Below are 26,393 nucleotides of genomic sequence, written 5' to 3' on the forward strand. Positions count from 1 at the left end.
TACATCCAGAGACTATTGGGCGGAACGGAGGGTCTTGAGGATCCTTATGTATTTTAGGGATCATGTACAAATGGGGCCGTTGTGGGTTGGTAGACAATAGAAAGAGACGTGTATTATTGTCAATCCATGTTTGTTCAAGAGCATCATTGAGAATGGACTTGAGTAACTCCAAAAGCTGTGATGTGGGATCACTTGCCAATTGTAAATAAGTGTTGGTATCAGAAATATGAGTCAAGACTTTGGAGTTGTAATATTCTGTATCCATCAGCACTATTGCCCCACCTTTATCCGCAGGCTGAATTGTGATCGACGGGTTCTGTGATAGCTTGGACAAAATTAGACGTTCATGTTTAGACAAATTGTTATGATGTTTTGGTTTGTAGTTAAGTTTTTCCAAGTCTTTATTGACCAGTGTCTCAAAACTATCCAAAGTTTTATGCGTTGTTGGTGGCATAAAGGTACTCTTAGGTTTGAATGGATGATGCGTGGAGATCTCATCTTGTGTAGTGTCAATTTCAACTTCATTGAAAAAATGTTTCAGTCGTATACTTCGCATGAATCTATAAAATTCACCTTGTGTTTGCAAATGGTTAGTATGTGTCGTCGGAACAAACGAAAGACCACGTCCCAAAAGAGATTTTTCTTGGTGGGAAAGATTGTATGATGATATATTGATAACTAGGTCACCGTTTTGCCGCTTCGCAGAGCTTTGCCGCTGCTTTCCTTTCCCTCTCCTGGTTTTTCTTGCGGGATAGATTTGGACATCTCTTTTGTAGAAGGTGGACGTCCCTGGTCCGCTGCCTGTGACAAAAAAGTAGATGTAGATGATGTTGAAGCTGTAGGTGTTGTACTAGTTGATGGTTGATCCCCCGATGTAGTGGAACCCGACGGGCGAGCTGAATGTAATGTAGATGCCGGTGTGCGGCTAGTAGTGGTCTCTTTCTCTGACGCTAAACTTTCATCTGAAGTTGTGGGAGTCTTCTTGGTATCAAATCTCTTACGAGTGTATATCTCTGCCCACGTATAAACCTCATTAAGTTTATAGTCAATAGTATCGCGTCTATACTTGCGTAGTTTGCCTTCTTGGAGTTCCCTCTCATATCCGTCTAATTTCTGGTTGAGAATCTCCAGATGTAGTCTCCAAGAATCCGCTTCCATACGGAACTCTAATTCTGTTTTCAAGGAGGTGATTTCATCTTCTAAGTCTTTAATCGTTTTAGACAGTTCTTCAATTATGAGGAGAATAAGATCCAGTGAGCACTTATTAAGGATTGAGTACCACTTCTCCATGAAACCTGTATTCAAATGGAAACGAAATAACATCGGTTTAATGGCCAAGCGTAGTCCACGTGGAATTCTCTTTGCTTTATGGTATTGAACAAGCGTAGAAGCATGAAGTCTCTGGTTAAGCTGTCTCCTAGTGATGAATTCCAGTTGACGTAATTGTTGTGTGATTGAGCCACCATGTGAGTCCGTAATCTTCACTTCTTGTATAAGTGAATAAATTTGTGAAGCCTCATCTGAGGTGTATGCTTTAGTATTGGCTCTATTGTCCGTTATACTCGTAATTGCATCAAAAGACATATTGAACTGTTGGGTGCTACTGCCAAGACAGAGAAATAATGATACAGAGCAGTGTGAGCAGAGCACTCCTAGTTTTCTAATTTACCCCTAGGTTTGATCTGAGTGATATAGGTGCTGCAGCGTAATGCCCGCTGTCTATCAGGCATGAAAAAACTAGATACAATGGTTCAATCACCTAATGATTGACGCTGCGCACTGTGCTAATTGTGAACTACGTCACTAACAATTAATCTCAATTCGCAAAAATTTACAAAAGATTATCAGTCAAAAAACATCCAACTCAATTACTCGTTTAAACATATATTTTCGACATATATGCAAACAACAGCTTCAAAAAAAATAATTACATTGGTCATGTGTCAACATTTTTACAGAGAATGGTAGACAACTGCCATAAACAATATAATATTTAAACATGCCACATAATATTTCATGAGATCACATCGAAATGCTTGTGATGAGCCCAATGCATTTCGGGACTTGGTTGTCCCTTCGTCAGGGGCGTTCTGTGAAAGAAATATATATTGTTATACATACAACACATTGTTACCCTATTTTCGCAAGAAGGATACATGGTGACAGATTACTTGATTCACATGGTGCTCATAATGCAACCGTGAGACACTATTGTGGTGAATCAGCCTTTCTTTTCAAAGAAAACCACGAGTTTAACCAGAAGGAATACCATCACCCAATAGTGCAAGTGAAAAAATAAAAATAAGAATAAGAATGACCGTGGCTCCCGAATAAGACATTTAATTAAATAAAACAGAAGTAAAGTCACGAGAGAAATGCTGAGGGGAAACTCAATACATGCGACAAGTCTACTGAATAAATAATGATGCTGGCTCACCTCAAATATTTTGTAGGTGTGGCCTTAATAAAAATTGAACAATGTAAGCAGGATAACCGATGCTGAAAACCAAAAGGAATGACTCCATCAGAACGAGTGCTTGAATTAAGTCTCACGTTTGGAAATATTGTAAAACAACATGACTTACCCCCCGGAAACAGGCGATAACGTCAAAGCTAGAGCGAGTGATGTGGCGTGTGAATATTTTAGGCCACACCTACAAAATATTTGAGGTGAGCCAGCATCATTATTTATCCCGTAGAATTGAAAAGCAGGCAACAGTAAAGACGGAAGAAGCACATGGCTAGCACGTGGCTAACTAAAATGGCTGCCACAATCAAAATGGCTTCACCTTATGTCAACGGTAATTTCTGCGATTTCCACAGATGGCCCTTTTAGCATGAGCTGAAGACATCGCTATGCAATAGAGGAAACATGAAAATTATCTCCTATATCAATAATCATCAGTTGAGTAATCTCTCGATCAGTTACTAGTCTGGCATTTGCATTTTGAACATTTCGTTTAGCTGGGGTACATGTAGTGCAATCAGAAATGCATAGGGAACAAAGCAGTGGGCCACATTGGATACAAAGACAACTGGAGCAAAGGATCGCAACAAATATACATAAGGCAGATAATAATTTCCAGCCCCAAATGGAGAGTAGTGTCCATAGCCATCCAGCCCAAGTCCATGTCCCTGAGTCCGGATGGATTTCAGTGGCTATTTTATGTAATTTAGAAATTGTTTCAAAAACAGGAGGGGCGTGGTCAGGGATATATACACAGCAGCTACTCCCAATGATGCGGCATGCTCCACCACGATCAGCTAGGATGACATTGAAGACCATCCTATTTTGGAGCACCACAATTCTCGCAATTTGTAGTTCTTCTAAGATGTTCCAAAGTGCCATAGCTGTCTGATTGGTTACAGCCTCTACAACACGTGTCAAGCGCGTGATCTCTCTGCTGTTTAAGGCCGCACCAACAAAAAAGAATAGTCACAAATTAAAGTCAATATACTGCTGTAGTGCAGTATCAGTTTGATCTACCTCATCACTGTTTATTGTCCTCTTGAATCGTCTCTTAGAAATGCCATTATACAGTTTATAGTCTTTATGATAGGGTGCTGGAGCCAAAAACACAGGTGGTAACAGAAAGGACACAAAACAACTGCTAGACCACCCAACAAGTAGGTGGGAATAACCTTTACTTCCACAGATAAAATATGTATTATGTGATGACAAAAAACTGCTATTATTTATTCCAGTAATGTTCAGTGTTTTAGTGCAGTCACTTTTCCCCACAGGAATGCTACCTGTACTGCTCACTCATAGGTCTGCTCGAGCTCTAGTAACAGCTATAACAAGAGGCTCAATACCCTTGACAGTTCGAGTGTTTTGGAAAACATAGCGTGTGGAGGAATTTCCTCGGCGATACTCCTCCATCTCCCATACAGTTCCTGTGGATCTCCTTCCTCATCAGGGTAACACACCTTATTGAGCTGGGCATTCAGTCCACCTACACTAGCGTCAGTAATGTTAGCAACTTCAGATCCCCATAGTAGCACAAATCAGGCCCTACAAGAACCATTGTGTGAAAACGGCAGAGGAATGAAAGGTGTTCCTCCCTTTTTCTGATGAGCTGGTATCATTCAACACACCCAACAGTTGGTGATGTTCGTAGCATTATGGGTGTGATGTAGCATTTGAATGAACGTATTATTGAGGTAAGACATCCTATGCTGCTGCTCATGATAGGGAAGGGAGAAGTAATGATGCTCAATGGGGACAGGAGTAGTAACAGTCAGTACATTTCGAGCAGGAGATACTCTCTCTATGACCCATGTTATCGTAGCAACAATTGAAGTAAGCCCAATAATGAACACAATCTTTCGATCGCAAATTCGTGTAGCAGTTGACTTCTTCTCCGTAGGCATATCCATCTCGACGTTGAACAACAAAGCAGATATCACACCAAGGTCCTGGGCAGCCGTTGGTTTCTTCACTGAGGTTGAGACGGGTATCACTAGTAGGGTCCCCCCTTTGTAGCTCAGCCTTTCACTAACCCAGGACGGTGTCTCAACCAGTCTTTTTCAGCAATAAAGTTTCTCTTTTCCGGGGTCGCAGCTGATATCGAGATGCAGGGATCGTATGGTCTGGGAAGACTTCCTCAGATTCTGCAGATGACGCAGCTTGGCCTCTCTCTGTGTCCAGGATGTTGCGGTGATCTTTCAGTGCAGCAGGTTCCACCAGGGCGGATGGCACCCTCTTGCAGTGGGTGGAGTGGACCCAGTTCTTCCGACTGGTCACTCGGACTGCAGTTCTGCTGGCCAGGAGAACTTGTTCAGGTCCCCGCCACCTCGGTTCCAGTCTGCTCAACCTCTGGAACACTTTCACCATCACTTGGTCACCGGGCCACAGATCATGACCATCACCTTGCGACCTGTCAGGAAGAGCTTCTCAAACCTGTTGATGAATAGAAAACAAGCTGTCAGTCAACTGAGACAAGTAGTCGCTCATCAACATACAAGGTACATCATGTATCGGGCGTGGCTTAGGAATCCCCCAAATGTTCATCGGCCTCCCAAATACCACCTCGTACGGTGTGAGGTCAGATCCTGAATGTGGTACCGATCTAATGGATAGCAATGCAGTGCATCAGGCCATTTCAGAGATGTGTAAGCCTGTATTTTGGCCATTTTAAGCGTAAGGGTAGAATTGTATCGTTCCACTAGCCCTGCTGATTGAGGGTGAAAAGCAGCATGTAACTTCTGATTGATTCCCAATCCTTTCAAGACATACTCAACAACTTGCCCAATAAAATGGGGTCCGTTGTCAGTCCACAAAACTCGGCAAATGCCGAATCTGGGGAAAAACTCCTATAGGAGCACCTTTGCTGTAGTAAGAGCTGTATTATCTTTCATAGCATTTGCCTCTCTCCATTTATTAAAGGAACATACCACTACTAGGACATATTTCAGGTTATTACAGTGTTCAGGCTGGATATAATCCATTTGCAGTACCTCAAAAGGTGCAGTTGGTGTTGCAAATCCTCCTGTGGGAGTTCGTGTTCCCTTTCCAGGATTATACTGAAGACAAATCAGACAAGACTGGACTATCTTTTTAGTTGTCCCAGCAATATCTGGATGATCCCAAACTTGCATAAGTAGCTTTGCTATTGAGGATGCTCCAACATGTGCCGGCACATGTGCCATGTGAATCATGGGATGTAAATAGGCTGTGGGTAATCTCCATTTGGTCATGTCTTTATTCCTCCAACAGCCCTCATCGTCCAATGTTCCCTCCTTAGACCATTGGTCTAATTCTTCAATAGAGGCAGATCGTTGCATGTCCAGCACTTCTTGCCTGGCATCATGCCAACGTTCAGCCTGTGACTTAACCACATACATAGATGTAGTACTTCGCTGCATTGCAGTCTCAGGGGCTGTGTGATCTGCAAAGGCATTGCCCTGTCCTATTTTATCAGTCACTTTCTTGTGTGCGCTACACTTAACAATCGCTACTTTCTTAGGATATGTCAAGGCAGTAAGGATATTATGTACTAATTCTCCATGCACTATTTGTGTCCCGTGTGATGTAAGGAAGCCTCTTTCCTTCCTAAGTAGCCCAAAATCATGAGCCACTCCAACAGCATATCGGCTGTCGGTGTAGATGTTAACGAGCAGATCAGCACTAAGCTCACATGCTCTTGTCAGCGCTATCAACGCAGCTGCCTGAGCTACTTCTGTGGGATGCGAGGTGTCTCAACTACTGGCTGAAGTGTTGTAATTGCGTACGCAGCTGATGTTGTGCCATCGGGCAATTTCAAGCAGGACCCATCAACCCACAATTCCCCATCAACACTAGAAAGGGGAGAATCTTGTAAGTCAACACAACCCTTTGTTTGTTCCTCAGTAAGGGATATACAGTCATGCAACTCATGTGACTGGGACTGATTAACTGGGAATGGCAATAGTGTAGCGGGATTTAAAGTCAAACATCTTTTCAATGTAATATGAGGGGGCAAAACTGTCAATTCATAGCCTGTCAAGCGAGCACTAGTCAAATGCTGTGTTTTCGTATGGTTTAACAAGGCGTCAACTGCATGGGGGACTAACACAAGCAATCTGTGTGACAAGACTATTCCCTCACTTTGACGCATGGACACAGCTGGGTGAGTAGCTCAAGGACAGCTGAGAAATACGCACAAGGACGCTGCTTATCACCATGTGTCTGTACTAAAACCGAGAGGGCACAACCATCACTCTCATGTACATACAGTATAAAGGGCTTAGTGTAGTCTGGAGTTCGTAATACTGGTGCAGAGCAAAGAGCTTGACGTAACTGTTGGAAGGCATTCTGACATTCAGTAGTCCATGGGAGGGGTATCGGAGTGTCTTTAGTCTAAAGAGCCAACAAGGGTTTAATGATGTAAGAAAAGTTAGGAATCCACTCCCTACAAAAGGAAGTAAGGCCAATCAGTGCACAAACATCCTTCTGAGTACGGGGCACAGGCGTGTCTAAAATAGCTTGAATGCGATCTGGTGTGACTGCACGTCCCTCCTTAGACAGGAGGTGGCCTAAATAGGTAGCCTGCTGTCTACAATATTACAATTTCTTCCGAGAGACCTTGTGATGATGAGATGCAAGAAATGAGAGCAATAACAGTGTTCTTTCTTCGCACTGTTCAGGGGTATCAGCAGCCAACAAGATGTCATCGACATATTGAATAAAAGCCACCCCTTTTGGTACAGGAAAAGCATCAAGCTGTCTCTTCAATGCCTGGCTATAGATGCTAGGACTCTCTGTATACCCTTGTGGAGCTCTACAAAGTCCGAAGGATCGATTATTCAAAGTGAAGCTGAACAAATAACGGCTATCAGGATGAATAGGTATCGAAAAAAATTGTTTTTCAAGTCAATTATGCTAAATGTGGTTGCAGTAGGAGGAATCATAGTAGGAAGTGTTGTAATGTCAGAGACTACCGGGTATTGGGGCACTATTATCTTATTGACCTCTCGTAGGTCAATGATGAATCTGTAGACTTTATAGTCAGTGTCCTTTTTCAAAATAGGAAGAATAGGGCTATTACAGGTATTGTAGGGGACTTCTTCCACAACCCTACCTCTGATCAAATCCTAAACAATGTGTATCAATGCTTCTTCACCTTCTCGAGATATTTTATATTGGGGCAATCGAGGCAATGAGGCACCTACCTTCACTTCACTTGAATATGGACTGGTGGGATAACCATTTGTCCCACATCAGTATCTGATGTAGCCCACAAGGTACTAGGTAGCGATGCCAGAGCAATGTCTTCTTTAATAAGGCAAGACCTCTCAACCATTGGATAGTTGTCATTTAAAATAACACGCACACCTTCTGGGAAACAACGTATTGTAGCATGAAAATGTTTAAGCATATCGATACGCACAATGTTGTCCGGTGTGTTAAGGGTAAGCAAAAATGGACATGATGCAGTGAATTTATCAAGACTGAATGCAAGTGGTTGTGACAGTGGGCTAAGGAAATATGATCCATTGGATCCTATCGATATTATCGTCGTGCCAGACAGGGGAGCCCTAGGAACCAATTGTTCAGACAGAGCACTACGAGTAGCTCCTGCATCTACCAGAAACTGATTAGTAGATCCCAAGATGTTTGGATCGACATAGGGACCCCTCTGATCTACTGGGACCTCAACTGGTTCCTTACCCCATCCTAGGCATTCCTATGCGTAATCAGAATCCTTGAGACCATCAACCGAATAGTCAGACATTTGATATTGATTTCGCCGATCAAAAGTATTAAAATAATTTTGATTGTACTCAACTGCCTCAAATCTAGTACGATTATCCATGCCTCCCCTATTTCCTGAGTTCCCAGGGCAGCCACTAATTTTTCCTCTACCCCGCTGATACTGTTGACCTTGCAAAAGAGGGCACGCAAAACGCCAATGTCCAGTCTCCTTACAATAAGCACACTGATCAGGAGACAGAGGTGCTCGAGGGAAAGGGGGTGCACCAGGGCGATACATCGCACGTCCGCCTCTACCACCACCTCTAAATGAGGGACCATAGACCTGAGCCAACATAACTTTTGTCTTTAAATCTTTAACCTTTTTATCCTCTTTGCCATTTGCTTCTAATTCCTGACGCTCGTAATACTGAGCCATAGTCAAAAGGGAGACAGGGGAGGACGTAGTCCATGAACTCTCGCTGGCCTTTAGATGTTTAGTTATTTCTGGTAACATGTCAACGACAAATTTGTCTACAAACAGATGCTTACCCGTGTCATCTGTCAATGACTGGACACTAAAGTCATGGAATGTCTCCTCGAATCGTGTAAAGAAATCAGAAACTGACTCATCCGCTTTCTGTTTACAAGACGCTAATGTAGTCTAATCTATTTTCTTAGGGGGCATAAGAGTTTTCAACTTAGTTACAATGGCTTTAGGAAGATCTAACATCACCTGTTGCGGTTTCTGCGCAGGCTCTCTAGCGGCATCTGTTTTCTCTAAATGCACCCAAGTATCACCATAAGCTACATTATCATCTACCTTCCGAATTGATCTCCACATATCAAATAAGTCCAAAGAACATGTCAATATCAGGTAATGTCATAGTGCAGGAGCTAATAGCTCCTTCTACTTCTTCATAAAAAGCAGCTGGCATTTTAGCGCGGATCAGGCAAAGCAGCTTTAAGAGCCATAACGTCTGCTCTACTCCTAGGGGTATAGACCCAATTATAAATAAAATAACCTTTCGCATTATCTGAAGTTTTATCGTCACTTGTCCCAGTTGCCTTTGGAGGAACATACAAAGGCGCAGCTTCACTCATTGGTTTTACAGTAACTACAGGATTACTAGTGTCTTTATCTGTCCCTGTAGCTTCTGCTTGTTGCGCTGGGAGCTGAACTGTTTGCTCAGCTGTAGCTTTAGAAGCTGCCCTTGTCTCTTCTCGCACACGGAAGGCAGCAATACGTAATTTAACCACTCGCCTAATTAGATCGGAAATTTGTAAAGAGGGAAAGGTGCCATCACTTAACTGTTTAAAATCTGAATTTATATCAGCAGGCTCTAGAGCACCAGAATGTTTTCTAAAACTGGTTATTACTTCACAAGTGAACGTTAAAAAAAATATACCTGCTCTAGATCTGACCATTGCTGAACTATTGCTAGAATTTCTGGAGCGGAGGCATTCCCATACGCTGCCTTACGGGCAGCAGATCTAAGAGTGGCCTTATTCTCAGTGGTTAAAGTAGAGCGAGTCGTTCGCCCAGTTTGCTTATCGTCATCTTTTTCATCTGAAGAAAAATGCTCTTCATCAGAACCTTCTTTCTCAGGGGCGCTAGGGAATTTATACGGGGGCGGAGGTCTATCTAACAAAATAGAATCATCTTGAGGTCTATTAAGTATGGGATAAATGGGGCGCCTAACAGGGTACTAGCCAGTTACCTCTAAATGACGCTCCCTATCTTCTTTCTCTTTCATTTCCTTAATTTCTTTATTTTTCAATTTTAACGCTTTTGCATGAATAGTCTTGCGCTGTTCTTTTTCTGCTATAGCTTCTTCTCTCCTTACTCTCTCATTTACCTCTTTCTCCCACATTCGTACACAATCAAACATATCTTTCTAACTCTTTCTCTTAAACAAACACTGCTCAACATACTGAATCTTCTTAACATCAAATGACCCATTTACTGGCCATCGTAGATCAGGATCTTTTTTTGTGTATTTGTTCCAGAGTGTACTATACATTATGGAAGAAATACCATATTTAATATACATAAACCTATTAGGTGTGCCCTCTAGGGGAGCCGGCTGACTACTTTCCAGATCCATATTGGTACCTCCAAGACAGCAACACAACCTACGAAGTGTGCTAAAAGCAGGCATGCCAAAAATATTACAGCAAATTTAATATTATAGTGAAAGTAGTACTTATCCCAAATATAGCACCTATCACAAATAGTTAAAAAAAGAGAAAAATCTCCTCATTACCTGCCTTTACTTATTGCAACAAGTAAATCAAACAAACAAAACCAGAATCTTGGCCAAATAAATCCAAAACAAAAGTGTTGCTTCAGCGACCGTACTAAACCAAAGTCTCCAACCTCCACCTGCCAAGCTCTGGGTCGACCTAATGGTCACTGAAAACATTTACAACAAGGGAGATCTCAGTCGGGACCGGCCACCACCTGGAGGGTCAGATCTGGAAAACCGTAAAACACGCCGGTCTGCAAAGACAAAGGGTCTCCTCGTGCAGGGTACCACCTCAATAGATTCCTGTCCTCCGTCAAGACCACTCCCTCGGATTGCCTTGTCTCCGATGAGCCCTGCAAGTTGGGCGCCAATTTGTGGAAATTAGCCTTTTTAAGGGCCCACCGGTGCGGGGGTCACCCTTATCTGTCCACAGGTTCTTAGACCAACAAAGGAGAGATTGGCATGGAAGCTGGAATATCAAAGAAAAGGTTTATTAATCACTCATGAGTGGGACTACATCAATACAGTATCCTTAGGCCACTGTCAGGGATAGTACATGGAATACAGAAACCTTGGACCTTATATTCAGACTTTGATGTAGAGTCAGCATGGAGACTCAAAGAGGAGATGCTGGCACATACAGAAATAGTTATTGACTAACATGGGCAGACAGAAATCACTCGGTCGGCAAAGTGGGAGGGGTGATAGAATCTCCTTACATCAGTTAGAATAGCCTGACAGTTACAGTCTAAGACAGTAGCATTTTAGCAGCTATCGGCCTTTCTGAGCATACATTGCTCTGGCTCAGTACTGAAGGAGTTAACTATAGTTGATGAATCAAACAGAATAGAAAAGTAGACGACAGTGAAGACGGAAGAAGCACATGGCTAGCACGTGGCTAACTAAAAAACAGCTTCAGCTTATGCTAACGGTAACTTATGCGATTTCCACAGGTCAATTGCGATGTATGGCTCCGAGTTGTGGGGCATGTAAATGTGGACTCATTACAGCTGTTAGAAAACGGGTTTTTAATAAATCTCCTTGGGCTCCCAATCAGCTGTTCTAATTTCGCGTGTCATGCGGAATTGGGAGCAACTTATTTAGCAGACCTGATAAAGGTACAGCCAGTTCTTCTCTGGCATAAGCCATGGACATTGAACCGTATGGGGTTTAATCGTGCAATTATACAGGAGTGTTGTAGCTCTGAGCACGCCCTGAAAATCTCATGGCTAAAATATATTAAGAATTTTATGTCTGACATCTGCCACCCCAAAAATGATGATAATCCTGAAACCCTGCGTTATATCATGCGGAAATCATTAAAGAGAGAATGTCTAAATACCCTAGAGGAAGTGAGATTGACGCTGGAAGTGGTCCAGCCAGCTGTACAGCATAACTAAATGGTTCTGACCAGTTTCTCGATGTAACTGTATTTAACCAGTGTTCTTAATGCCCAAAACAGGTTTGTTTTGACGCACTTTAGGCTAGATATCTTTCACCGTTCGACGAGCTTCCCTAACATTAATAACTGGTCCCGTCAATTAACGTGCTGTCCCTGTGAGAAGACGTCTAGTCAATCAACCTATTGCAGGATCTTTTGATCCTAAGGAGGTTTAGGGGTATCTAACCTCATGATCCGTGGCACCTGAAAAATATTGATAATTTTTGACCTAACTAGATGAATTGGTGCATTGAGATACCTACCTTATACCCCGTTTCGTTTGTGTATTGTCAATCAACCATCCATGCAGTGTTTTTCTGTAAATTTTATACCTATTTAAGGATTATTTTTATTTAGCCTCTATTGAAATCCTTAGATTTTAGACAATGCAGACCGGCTTATTTATTTTTAGAACTGCTTCCAAATTTGTTTACACGTGTGGTATTAGCAAGATTCCTGAGGGATGTTATTACCAGAAGGAAGATAGTAACTGATGTATGTTAAATTGCGTTTGTTTTTACGGCACTCATTTTTAAATTCTGATTCAATTTTTATCGTTCTGTAATGTATACTTTTATGATTCTCCATTTGAATCGAATAAAGATGATTTCAATTTGACTAATATTAAATATGTATTAAATGATTGAATAAGTATTAATTCATTGATTAATCAATTATTTCATATTGATTAATATGTAATTAGTTATTAATTATGTTAATTGTGTTACATTAATTTATTTTAGTTATATTTTAAGTGTGGGCTGCTAGGTTTGTGGGGGTATAGTGTGGTAAGTAATACAAAATGGCTAATTTGTTTTAATTGATAATTAATAATTAAATTAGGTAAACATTCTGTTAATTGTTTTTCATATATATTTATTTATTTATTTATTTATTTATTTATGTTTGAAATTTATAAAGCGCGAACAAATGCCCATAGGCGTCTCGGCGCTGGGAAAAACAGTGTGAAGTACCCACAAAGCTAAGAAAGAGTGGTTATTGACCAAAGAGCCAGGTATTCAATTTTCTGCGAAATAACATCAGAGATGAGCTTTCTCTGATGTCAATTGGTACCGAGTTCCAGAGCCTGGGTGCGGCCACCATAAAGCGCCTATCGCCCCAGGAGACTGTTTTGGTTCGAGGTACTTGCAGAAGATTGAGGTTGTTAGATCGGAGAGATCTAATAGATAGACACGGCCGAAGATGGACCTTCAAGAAGTCGGGGCCTTAATTGTGCAGAGCTTTATATGTGATACAGAGTGTTTTAAATTTAATCCTGTTGTGGATTTTGAGCCAGTGCAAATTTTTTATTGCATCTGAGATTGGTTTATATTTCGGGGTTCCTGACAAAAGACGGGCTGCAGCATTTTGAATTGTTTGTAACTTATTGATCACTCTAGCCTGGGCATTAACAAACAGGCCATTACAGTAATCAAGGGAGGACAGCACTAAGGCACTTATCAGGGTTTTTCCGGCTGTAGATGGTAAGAATGGCAGTATTTTGACTTTTGGGTTAATAAATAAAGTTTATATTAAGAGTTTTATAATTTTATTAAATGAATAGGGTTATGTTTCATATATGTTTTGTGTTTCAATGTAGTACGTTCCCTACTGTTGCATTGGCTGGAGTGAGAATAGTACATTTTACTCCTTTGAACTCCACTGCTTCTCCTACTGTTGCAGAGACTGGAATGGGAATAGTACATTTTATCCCTCCGGAGTCTAACACTTTCCCTACTGTTGTAGAGGCTGGATTGGGAAAAGTGAATTTAACCCACAAAGTCCAACACTTTCCCTACTGTTGCATAGACTACAATGAGAATAATAAATGTTACCCCTCCTGAGTCCAACACTTTCCCTACTGTTGCACGGACTGGAGTGGGAACAGTCAATTTTACTCCTCTAGAGTCTAATGTTTTCCCTACTGTTGCACAGACTGGAGGTGGAATAGTAAATGTTTATTTTCCGAATTCCAACGCTTTCCTGACTGTTGTGCAGACTGGAGTGAGAATAGGGAATGTTACCCATCCGGAGTCCAATGCTTTCCCTATGTTGCACAGGCTGGAACCGGAATAGAAATGTTACCCCTCTGGATTCCAACACTTTCCCTACTGTTGTAGAAACTGGAGCAGGAATTGTAAATATTACCCTCCAGAGTCCACCGTTTTTCCTACTGTTGAACACGCTGGATTGGGAATAGTAAATTTAAACCCACCCAAGTCCAACACTTTCCCTACTGTTGCATAGACTGCAGAGGGAATAGTAAATTGTACTCCTCCGGAGTCCAACGCTTTCTTTACTGTTGCACAGACTGAAGTGAGAATAGTACATTTTACCCCTCCTAAGCCAAAGCATTCTCTACTACTGCACAGACTGGAGTGGAAATAGTTAACATTACCCCTCCAGAGTCCAACGCTTTCTCTACTGTTGCACAGACTAGAGTGGGATAAAGTCAATTTTACCCCTACGGAGGCCAATGCTTTCTCTACTGTTGCACAGGCTGGAGTGGGAATAGTAGTTGTTATCCCTCCTGAGTCCAATGCTTTCCCTACATTGCACAGACTGGAATTGGAATAGTAAATTAGACTCCTCTGTAGTCCTACGATTTCCCTACTGTCACACAGGCTGGAGTGGGAATAGCAAATTTCACCCCCCTGAGTCTAACGCTTTCCCTTGTGTTGCAAAGACTGGAGTAGTAAATATTACCCTCCAGAGTCAAACGCTTTCCTTACTGTTCTACAGGCTGGATTGGGAATAGTAAATTTAATCCAACTGAAGTCCAACACTTTACCTACTGTTGCATAGACTGCTGCCCCCGCGGCCCCTCCCCCCAGCACGACCAGTGCGACCGGCCCAATCCAGCTCCCCTCCCCGCCTCCCAGCTGTCCAGCCCTCCCCGATCCCTACTTAATGGCGGCCGTTGCGGGGACAGGCGAGCAAGACCACTGACTCATTGTCAGTGAAATTGCTCTCCCTCCCTCTCAGCTCCACCATTAAGTTAGGCCTTCCCCAAGCCCCTGCACTCTCGAGTGTTGGTGTTTGAGGCCTGCCTCCACCCGCAGGTTTCACCTGCGTCTCATCCCTGGTGGTCCAGTAGACCTCTGTCTCCATTCTCTTGCTCTGCTTTTTCTCTCCTTTTTCACTCGTTTTTTCCCTCACTTCCATCTCCCCCCTTCACGCAGCTTCTGGGTCTTTCCTCCATTTTCTGTCGTTTTACCCCTCATTTTAAGCTCCCCCCTTCACTCTCCTTCTGTGTCTTTCCTCCGTTTTTCACTCATTTTTTACACTCATCTCAATCTCCTCCTTTCACTCTCCTGTGCACTCTGTGTCTTTCCACCACTCTTTCTTGCACTTTTCCTGTTGTTTTCCCCTCATTTCAAGCTCCCTCCGTCACTCTCCTTCTGTGTCTTTCCTCCGTTTTTCACTTGCTTTTTACCCTCATCTCAATCTCCCCCTTTCACTCTCCTGTGTCCTCTGTGTCTTTCCTTCACTCTTTCTTGCACTTTTGCTGCCTTATTTGCCTGACCCCTACTTAATGGTGGCCACGGCACGGCCGCACAGCGCCGCGCCGCTGGGGCTCCAAAGGCAAGCTCGTCGGCGCCAGTCTGTGACCCGACTGCGACCAGAGCCAGGAACCCTGGATCTCTGCAACGCCAACGCTACGACCCAGCGGCACTCCACGCTCTCAACCCAGGCTGCAACAACAACTGCAAGCTAGCATCACCAGCAGACACCCACGGACCCTTCAGCTGTAACCGCTGCCGGCACACCTGCAGCCCCGCCAAGACCACTGACCCAGCGCAATCCGCCCGCAACAACACAACTGAACCAAACCAAAGACCCTGCAATGCATCCTCCTCAACGTCCGATCCCTCCACAAACACGCCACTGAAATCTGGGACCTCCTTGACAGCACCACACCGGACATAGCATTCTTTACCGAAACCTGAACCAACACCACCTTGGGACCGGACATCGCCATTGCCATTCCCCAAGGATACAAGATCTCCAGGAAGGACTGCCCCACCCGCCTGGAAGGAGGAATTGCCATCGTCCACAAATCCACCCTCCACCTGAGCACACGCCCTGACGAGCCCACAGACCTGATGGAACACCTTCACTTCAAGATACCGGCCAGCCTTACCTCCACCCTCCGAGGAACCCTCATCTACCGACCCCCTGGACCCCGTGGACTTTTTGCCAACTCCATCACGGACATCATCTCCCCACATGCCATCGCGTCCACCAACTATACCCTACTGGGAGACCTCAACTTCCACCTTGACAACCAACTGGACCCCAGCACGACAACCCTCCTGGACAACCTCCACAACATTGGACTCCGCCAGATCGTGACCGAACCCACGCACTCAGCAGGACACACCCTCGACCCCCTCTTCACAACAGGAAACTCCATCACCTTCAGCCACACCACCGAACTCCCATGGACTGACCATCGATGCGTCCACTTCACCTTCAGAACACCCACCATCCACAGACACCAGCACCTGCTCTCACGAAGAAACCGGACCAGAATCACCAACGACCAGCTAACCTCATCACTCAGCAACTCCACCCCAACCATCGCGGAAAACGACGACGCCGACACCGCAGCCCGAACCATGCACAGATGGATCTCCAACAGTGCCAACACCATAGCCCCCCTCAAGAAAATCAACAACACCCATGCCAAGAAAGCTAGATGGTTCACCACCAAACTTCGAGAGTCCAGACGCACTTGCCGCCGATCGAAAAGGTCTGGAGGAACACCAAATCCACAGAATCCCACAACAACTTCAGAGTCGCCACCAACGTCCACCACCAACTCATCAGAAAAACGAGGAAAAAAGAGATTGAAGACCGAATCTCCACTCATGCACACAACAGCAAAGAACTCTTCAACATCATCAAGGAGTTCGCCCAACCCACCAGCGAGTCCACCGACATCCCTCCCTCACAAGATCTCTGCGACAAACTCAACACATTTTTCCACCACAAAATGAAGAGCATCTAAGACAACTTCCACGAAGACAACCAACACACTGAACCCTCACCAACCACCCCCGACACCCTGAAGCCAGCGATTGACAACTGGACAGCCCTCACCACCGAAGACACACTGAAGACGATGAAGTCAATCCACTCCGGGGCCCCCACGGACCCCTGCCCCTACCACATTTTCAACTGAGCCGCCGACACCATCGCACCCATGCTCTGCCACACCATCAACCGTTCCCTGGCAACCACCTTGTTCCCCGACGACTGGAAACACCCTCCTGAAGAAACCCTTGGCGGACCCCACTGACCTCAGAAACTACAGACCCATCTCCCTGCTCCCGTTCCCAGCGAAAGTCATCGAGAAAGCCATCAACAGCCAACTCACCACATTCATCGAAGAGCACAACATCCTCGACTCCTCCCAATCCGGCTTCAGAAAAAACCACAGTACGGAAACCGCCCGCCTCGCCGCAACAGACGACATCCGTACCTTACTGGACAAAGTAGAAACAGCAGCCCTCATCCTCCTCGACCTCTCAGCGGCGTTCGACACAGTCTCTCACCGCACCCTAATACGCAGACTCCATGACGCAGGGATCCAAGACAATGCCCTCGACTGGATCCTCTCCTTCCTCTCCGGCAGAACGGAGCAGGTCAGACTCCCCCTTTTCCTCTCGGACCCTACACCTACCACCTGCGGAGTCCCCCAGGGGTCCTCCCTCAGCCCTACGCTCTTCAACGTCTACATGGCTCCGCTCGCTCCCATCGTCAGAACCTACGGAGTCAACATTATGTCATATGCAGACGACACCCAACTCATTCTCAGCCTATCTAACGAACCCAACACCGCCAGACACAACTTTCGAGAAGGCATGGAAGCTGTCGCCAAATGGATGAAAAACAGCTGCCTACAACTAAACACCATTTATTTCCTCCGACTGAGACAGGAGGTGCTGCAGCGTGAGTCGTAATCGCTTCGCTCCTTTTCTTCCCAAATAATAATAGGAAGTATATCTCGGATCGGTTCCGACGCAATTGATTCACCGGAGTCGGCTTTACTTAAAAGAACAACGCCGGTTAAGAGATTACATCGGATGAGGTGCTCTGTATTTCTACGCGTGAACTTTTGTCTGCGACAGGCCATCCTAGACCACTGGCTAGGTTGCCATCGTTTATTTTAAGGTCCTGATGAAGACCCTACATGACGATTCAAAGTCGCTTATATTGGGTTGAAACGTCGACGATAACTGTTAGGACCAGTGCGAGACCTGTTTTTCATACATGTTTTGATTTATCCGTGAAACAGTGTCATTGTGATTTTCCTCGATACTGGCCCTCCTCATGTATATTGTGTACATAAAAAGTCTTTTCTGCATTCGTTCACTGTATATACTATGCACAATTCGGTCACTTATGTCACCTTGTCACAAATTCACTGACTCACTCTACAGTTTACTACTTTGGTAATCTTGCATTACAAATGTCATTTGTGCTCTTTCATATAAATGATGCAATTTATATATAAAAAATGACATCACATCCTTCAAAACAAGCCTAATCGTGATTTTTACTTTGAGATTGTGTGGTCAACTTGATTGATTCCCCTTTTGTTTTTTTTTTTCCTTGATTCATTTTTTCAACAAAGTAATTGTTTTACCCATACCCGACAGAACCATTGTTTTCCTATAATACAACTAAACACCAACAAAACAGAAGTACTCATCATGGGCCCAAACCCCGACGCCTGGAACGACACCTGGTGGCCCCCGCCCTCGGAAGCCCGCCCACCCCCATGGACCACGCAAGCAATCATCCTGGACTCAGAGCTCAAAATGGACCGCCAGATCAACTCCGTCTCGTCCTCCTGCTTCCACACCCTCTGCTTCCTACGTAAGACCTTCAAATGGATCCCCCTCGAATACAGAAAGACCGTCACTCACGTCCTGGTCACCAGCAGGCTCGTCTACGACAACGCACTCTATGCCGGAATAAACAAAAACCTCACCCGCAAGCTACAGAACATCCAAAACGCCGCCGCAAGACTGGTCCTTAACCTACCAAGACACTGCCACATCTCCCAGCACCTGCGCACATTCCACTGGCTGCACATCGAGGCCAGAGTCACCTTCAAGATGCTAACCCACGCTCACAAGGCCCTCCACGACACTGGACAAGCATACCTGAACAGCCGACTCAAATTCCACGCACCCCAAAGGACCCTACAATCAGCCCAGCTCTCCTACGCCGTGGTCCCCCGCACCAGAAAGACCAGATCGGGAGGCCGCTCCATCTCCTTCTGCGCGGCCAGAGCCTGGAACGACCTTCCGCTCCACCTCAGACAGATAACATCGCTCCCCATCTTCGCAAGAAACCTCAAAACCTGGCTTTCGACAGACCCCCTCCTTGATGGACTGGAACCTGCGAACCCCCCCACACCCCACAGCGCCTTGAGACTCTTACGGGTGAGTAGTCGAGCTTAACAAACACCTGATTTGATTTGATTTGATTTATAGGAATAGTAAATGTTATCCCTCCGGAGTCTAATGCTTTCCCTACTGTTGCACAGACAGGAGTGGGTATAGTAAATGTATTACTCCCAGATTGTAATATTTTTCAATGTTGTTAATATATATATTATTGTTTATTTGTTTAATTTGATCATATTTTTGTATAATTTTGTTTTATATTTTTATTTTTTATATTTATTTAATTTCAATGTATTTAATATTTTGCTTTTGATCTAATATTTTTGTTTTATGTATGTGTGTGTATATATATATATATGCTTTTTATTGTAATAAATGAGAAAATAATAATAATGTAAAATATATTTTGATAATAGTGTTATATTATATATATATATATGCATATCTAAATATACACACATCTAGGATAGCTCATACTCCAGACTCAGCTGCATATTACGCTCGTTCAGCGCCTCTCACAGAGATACTTTGTCTGCACAGTTGCACTTTATTCTGTATTTGTTGCACTGTTTGAATTTGAATTGCTTGTTGCTTTTTAGCTGTTTTTAAATGAGCGCTTTTAATCTTTTTAAATCAGTTTAAATCCTAATGCGTCTATTTTTAACTTTGCTTTGCTGCTACTGAAATCGCACACCTTCAGATTTTTAAAAACATTGCAAATCTGTACCTCTCACATCCGCACTCACACCTCTTGGTGCGGGCAATCGGGGACGGATTTCCTAGTTAAATTTCCGCCTGGTTAGGAAGTGCTCAGGGGCGGGGCTCTGATCCTGATGCACTGCCGTGGGGGACATAAAAGCACAACCGCAAAGCGGCCGCACAGCGGCAGCACGCAGTGGGCACGCCGTCGGCGCCCCAAAGGCAAGCCTACCTGCGCCTGGTATGTGCCCAGAGCCGTTTCACGCCAAAAAAATATGCGAGGAAGCTATTGATTAGCCTGAACAAGGGTGAGTACCCAAATCCCGATTTACTAGTCAATGGGGATTTTAACTTGTAAGAAAGTGCCTCTGTATATACTGTTCCCAAATAGGTACAGTGTGCACAGCGTCCACAGTCCCCAGAGGTTTGGCAGAGGCTAAAGTTAGATATAACCTTACTCTCTAAAGTGGTAGCTTGGTCGAGCAGTAAGGCAGTATCAGAGGACAGTGTAAAGCATTTGTTGCACACACTCAGTCAGCAAATGGTCTCACACACTCAAGAACTGAACTCTAGGCCAATGGTTTTGTATTAAAATATATAGTTGTTTTATTTTAGAACCAACAATAGGTATCAAAATAACTTTCTCAGAATGAGAGGCTTTAGATAAATACTTTCAATAGGCAATAGACTTTTGAATGCAATAGATACAGTGGTTGCAATGGGCAACCCATTTTCAAACACAATTATACATTGAGCTCAATGGGAATTTCTAGTTAAATGCAATTGATTACTTTTTGGATTACTTTTCTTACCACAGGACTGGATCCTAGATTCAGTCCTGAGACATCGCCTGTAAACAGTTGAGTAAAAACATATTGGTTACAGTTGTGATTTTTAAGGAATATTATTGTATTTTAAAAGTTGACAGAAGAATTTCTGGTAAAAACCAGGCAATGGTATCCTATGGAGGAAAATCAAGTTAGCGGTAAGTACGGTTGTAATTACTTTGCAGGGTCAGTGCTGGCCACCAAGATCCAGCACTGGGATCTCTCCTGATATCAGGTGAGTAAATTTGTTTTCGTTATTCGGCTGATTTTAGATGAATTTTGAAAAGTTTCAAAACTCGACAGAAGAATTTCCAAGTGAAACCAGTCAATGTTACCTTATGGAAGAAAAGTGAGTTATCGGCTTTTGGGTAAGTACTCGACTGGCAGAGTTAAGGTCTGAGCATAGACTCAGGGGTCTCCCAGGGTCAGGTAGGTACAGTTGTTACACCCTCAGCGGCACTGGTGCAGCCGGGTGCAGCGAGCGTTAGGCCCAATGTTAGAGTACTTTATCGTTACTTTAGTAGTCCAGGACTGGGTGCCTATACCCAGGACTGGGGTCCTTATCAAAAGCAGGTAAGTAATTTCGTTTGCAGAAATGGTACGATTTTAAAAGAATATTTCAAATTTGCAAAAATAGACACTTAGAAGAAATTTCACAGAAAAGCAGACAATGGTTTCCTATGGGAGAAAAATGAGTTAGAAGTAAGTATAGTTGTGAACACTTTTCAGGGTCAGGGCTGGGCACCAAGATCCAGCACTGGGAGCTCACCTAGGAGCAGGTGAGTAAATTCGTTTTTGTCACTTGGCTGATTTTTGGTGAATTTTTGCAGTTTTGAAAAGTTCACACTTAGAAGATTTTTGAAGAAAAAGCCAGTCAATGTTACCCTATGAGGAAAATGAAGTTAGCGGTTTAAGGTTAAGTACTCGACTGGCAGACTTGAAATTCTTGCCATAGAGATCCATTGAATGTTTTCTTTGAAATATTTTCTAAGTGCTAACTTTTGAAATAGCTAAATATTATTTAAAAATCATTACAGTTATTAAGTCGACTTTCATCACTTGATTCTGAATACTGACCCCAGGCTGGTTCTAGGAGCCAGACCTGGAATTCCAAAAGTAATCTGAAAAAGTAATTTATTACAAATAACCTGAATTTACCATTGAGCTCAATGCATTGTTATGTTTAGGAAATAGGATTGTTTATTGCAACCAACTGTGACTGTTTACACAAATTTATTGTTTAAGACAAAAGTATTTATATTCAACCTCTCATTCTGAGAAAGTATATTTTTACTCCCTTTGTGGTTCTAAAAATAAAACAAGCATATATTTTATATATACAAACCATTGGCCTAGAGTTCAGTTATTGAGTGTGTGAAACCATTTGCTGACTGAGTGTGTACAATAAATGCTTTACACTGTCCTCTGGTACTGCCTTACTGCTCGACCAAGCTACCACTTTTGAGAGTAAGGTCATACCTAACTTTGACCTCTATCAGCCTCTGGGGGACTGTGGACTCTGTACACCCTGTACCTATTAGGGAACAGTATATACAGAGCCACTTTCTCACACTGCTGGCTAGCAGGCCACACGGCTGTGGGAGCTGGGCTCCTGGTCACTTACTCAGGGCAAGTGGGGAAGTAGATTAGAGTAGAGGTTGCACTGCCAGGGCCACTCGGGCGGCTGGGTGCAGGGTGCTTTTGAGCCGTCGGGCGCTCAATGGATTTCAATGGAGAAGCTCAGTGACGAACAAAGGCTGCAAGCTCGGGGACGAAGTATCTTCAGGTGCGACTACCACTTCGAGAGGTAAGTTGGGTAGCTGGAGGATAGGTAGGCACCCAAGAGTTGGGCACAGGGGGCCGCAGGGCGCCGTGTGCAGGGGGTGCCTTTTGGCGTCGGGAAATCTTACCCTCTGCTGGTCGCGGTTAGAGGGGTCCCTGGTTCTGAGGCTGCAGGCGTCGTCAGGAGCGTCGTGGTGGGTCCTTGGGTGCTGGATTCGGGGTCACAGTCACCGGGGGACGTCCTCGTGGTCTTTGTCCACTCCGGCACAGGCCAGGCTTGGCGGGTGCAAAGTGTGCAGGAGTCGCGGTTCCTGGCTGATGCCAGGGGCTTGTTACTTGCTTTGAGCAGTACCACTGCTCGTGGGAGTCCCAGTTAGTTAGAGTCACAAGGCAGTCAGGTCCTCCGGGGTTTTTGGGGTTGCTGACCACTGGAGACGCCGGGGTTTAGCAGGAGCAGGTTCGAGGGTCAACAGGCCGGTAGGGCTGGGGCCAAATCAGTTGGTGTCTTCCTCTTGTTAGCAGCTGCATGGCAGGTCTTCTTGTTTCTTGATCTTCTTGCTTGTTTCGGAATCTGGATCTGAGGAAGGAAGGTTCAAGGTGCCCCTTAATACTAAATGTAGGGGCTTTACAGGTAGGTAAAGGGCAGGGATCAATGGGTCCCTTCCCCGGGGTGGGTACACCCCCTATCCTGCCACTCTCCTGTGGGAGGGGGGCAGTAGCCTAGTCCTGATTGGGCAGAACTCCCCATCTTCAAGATGGCGAGAGCCCGGAGATGTGCTTCACCTCGCCTCCCCCACCTGAGGGGTGAGGTTGGCAGCGGCTGGTCCGCCCCCTTTCCTTCCTTGGAGTTTCCCGCCAGTCTTCCCACCAGGGTGGGGGTCAGAACCGGTAGGGGCCAGTTGCTGAGTACAGCAAGTGGCCTGGAGAAGCCCACAAAGGCGGCATGCCTTTGAAGCTTCCCCTGCCCATCCTGGGGCAGGAGACCTAGCACCTCGCCCAGGATGTGCATTGTTGCAGGCCCAGGAGAGCGGATGGCTCTCTCCCCAGGGATCCAGCAACATGTCTGCTGTGTGGCAGCCTAAGCAGCCCCTCAGACAGGACGTGGATTGTAGGTTAGGTTCAGGGGCAACTCTAAGTTGCCCTCTGTGGGGCATCTTACATTAAATCCCACACTGGCATCAGTGCGGGTTTAATGTGCTGAGAAGTTTGGTACCCCCACCACTGGTAGTGGAATTAGGGGGGCCTTTGGGTGGCCACCTGTCTTGCCACTGGTAACACAGGAGTTGACAAACTCCTTCACCTTTTGGTGCATCTGGGGCCAGTAAAAGTGACTAACTAGCCTTTCCCAAGTTTTGGTTTGCCCCAGATGTCCAGCTAGGGGGATGTCATGAGCCAAAGTTAGAAGGAACTCCCTGTACTTCTATGGCACTACCACTCTCCCGGTGGTTCCAGCTATCCTTTCACCCCAGTACAGAGATCTGGGCCTAAATCCATCGTTTTTTTGCTCACCATGCCATTCCACTTTGAACCCAGCCATATGCAAATCAGTCTTGACCCTGTGCCTCATGGGAACAGTCCAGCCCGAACTGCCAAGCCAGGTCCTCCCTGGACTGGAACCAAGCATCCTAGGACCGGTTTCGGGGTTTCACCCCTCTTCAGCCAGGATGGCTTGATTCCAGTGGCATGTCAAGTCCATACTGTGCAGGAAGTGGAGGGTGCAGAAAGGCAGAAGGGCACACCATGTACCCCATGCATGCACCCAGGTGCACCGAGGCCCTGTAGGGTCCCCCAAATATTTTCTCACCGCCACCCTTTTCATGGCAGGATCACCACAATGAACAGGGGGGCAGTGAGGAAACTCATAATATGCTTGGCAGAGCCACAGCGGCACCTCCAAGCATTTTGTGGCCCCACACTACCACAGCCAAGGATTGCAGTGCCTGGCGGATGGGGCGGTTCTCTGGAGGTCCGACCACCGTACTTGTCATACAGCAGCCGGACCGCTGGTGTGGCGATCCCCAATTGTCACTGCAACTTCACCAAGAATTTGGCAGTCCCATGAACCACCAAACTCGTATTCAGGCCCTTATTGTTCTTGAGTGGTATTGAAAGGCAGTTACCATCTGAGGTGTGAAGTGTTGGCTTTTAAAAGACAGTGATAAAAAAAATTGCACTACACACAGTCTGAGTATTACTAATCTCTATGGGGCAGATTTACAAGCCCCTTGCGACACTTTTACGCCGCCGTTGCGTCATTTTTGTGACGCAGTGGCAGCGTAAACCATGCACCACGTTGCGACTTATTTACAATATTTATGCTGTAACGTGTTGTGGCTGCCTTTCTAAGGCTCTCCTACGAGTCTTTGAAAGGCAGCGCCGTAGACCAGCTTCTGCAAGACTGCCCTCCCGGATTACAGTTTGTAATTCAGCAGGCGGTCGGCAGTGAAGTTTGGCCGGGCGGTGGCGTACCGCTCTGCTCTCACACCGCCAAACTCGTAATTATGTCCTCAGGAAGCTTCAAGGGATTCCATTAATTAAAGCCAATACCAGCTTCCAAGCACATTTTACATTTGCAGATTGACCAGTCGTGCACATTTACATTTCTTTCTGGCAAGATTACAATAATCTAGGCAGATGCGTCACGTTGTAAAGCCCTGCGCCACATGAAACGTGCGTCAGGTTTCATGTGGGCGTTCTGTTGCAGGGTGGGCGTTCCCTCGCAGGAAAGCCCCGTAAAACTGATGCAGTGAAATCTACAAGATTTCACTGAGTCAGTTTTACAACGCTGCTGCATCAAATTAAGTATGGGCGGCCCCTGTGCATTGCAGGAGTTGTGTCGCGCTTGAAAGTTTGAAAAACACTAATAAAAGTAAAGCTAAAAAGCAACCTAATTACAAACAGAATTGCTTTAACTTAAACGAGGGCGAGACCTATTGCATTTTCAGTGCTTGTTTTTTTAAGTCTCGCCTGGCGAAAGCAGCGCACTGCGCTGTCTCGCCATGCAAAGGCTTTTTGCAATCAATTCCACATGTGCACGCGTACAGAGGGACAGAGATGATGTCGGGCTGCCCACATGCGCGCGCAAATGCACGCGCATGTGGACAGCCCGACGCCATCTTTGTCCCTCCGTATGCGTGCACATGCGCGTGCAAATGCATGCACATGTGGACAGCCCGATGCCATATTTGTTTTACCTGAGAGAGAGGGCTCGGTAGTCCCCGCTGCTCCTTCAGCGAAGCAGCTTCCTTTCCGGCGGTGCTCTCCTGTCCTGGGTGCACTCTGATCTTCTTTGCAGGCATAGGGCAGACCCGGTCGTTAGAAGGTACCGGGCGCTTCCTTGGGACTCAACGCTGCTTCCTCCGGACAAGTCTCCCTGTTGCCCGGCAACCCGCGAAGCTGTTTGTTTATCGATGCAATACTTTTCTTTGCTCAGACTCGTGATTTAAGTAGCAGCTGCCTGAGGCCAGCTGTGCTCTTTAAGTGAAATTGAGGAGGGCTCTTGACAACATTCTTGCGTTCTCTGGCATAATGCTGGTGCGTCCTCGACATATCACCTACATTAGTGGTAGCATTCTGTGCATCGATGGCTACATTCTTGACATGTTGTGGGTGTGTGTCTGTCCCTTACATATTGCTGTGGCTCTTCTTTGCTACATTCTGGTTATTATCCCCAACACAGTGGTGATACAAGCCGCCAGTAGGATGCATGAAACATGGGCGTTAAAGGCCGAATCAGCCCATGTGTCTCAGTAGTATGAGTACTGGTGACGGGACACGACCAATGAAATTAATATGATG

General features: G+C 45.1%; 1 long non-coding RNA gene across 1 annotated transcript; it reads right to left on the bottom strand.

The window, feature by feature from the left end:
• Positions 1 to 1,874: 1,874 nt before the first annotated feature.
• LOC146859621 (uncharacterized) lies at positions 1,875 to 2,625 on the bottom strand. Its single transcript, XR_014979040.1, has 3 exons — positions 2,586 to 2,625; positions 2,438 to 2,499; positions 1,875 to 2,090 (listed from the first exon to the last, which is right to left on the bottom strand). It is a non-coding gene; the product is annotated as an uncharacterized LOC146859621 (long non-coding RNA).
• Between the last annotated feature and the right edge of the window lie 23,768 nt (positions 2,626 to 26,393).

The sequence above is a fragment of the Triturus cristatus genome, chromosome 3_1 (assembly GCF_964204655.1).
Source record: "Triturus cristatus chromosome 3_1, aTriCri1.1, whole genome shotgun sequence".
Lineage (NCBI taxonomy): Eukaryota > Metazoa > Chordata > Amphibia > Caudata > Salamandridae > Triturus > Triturus cristatus.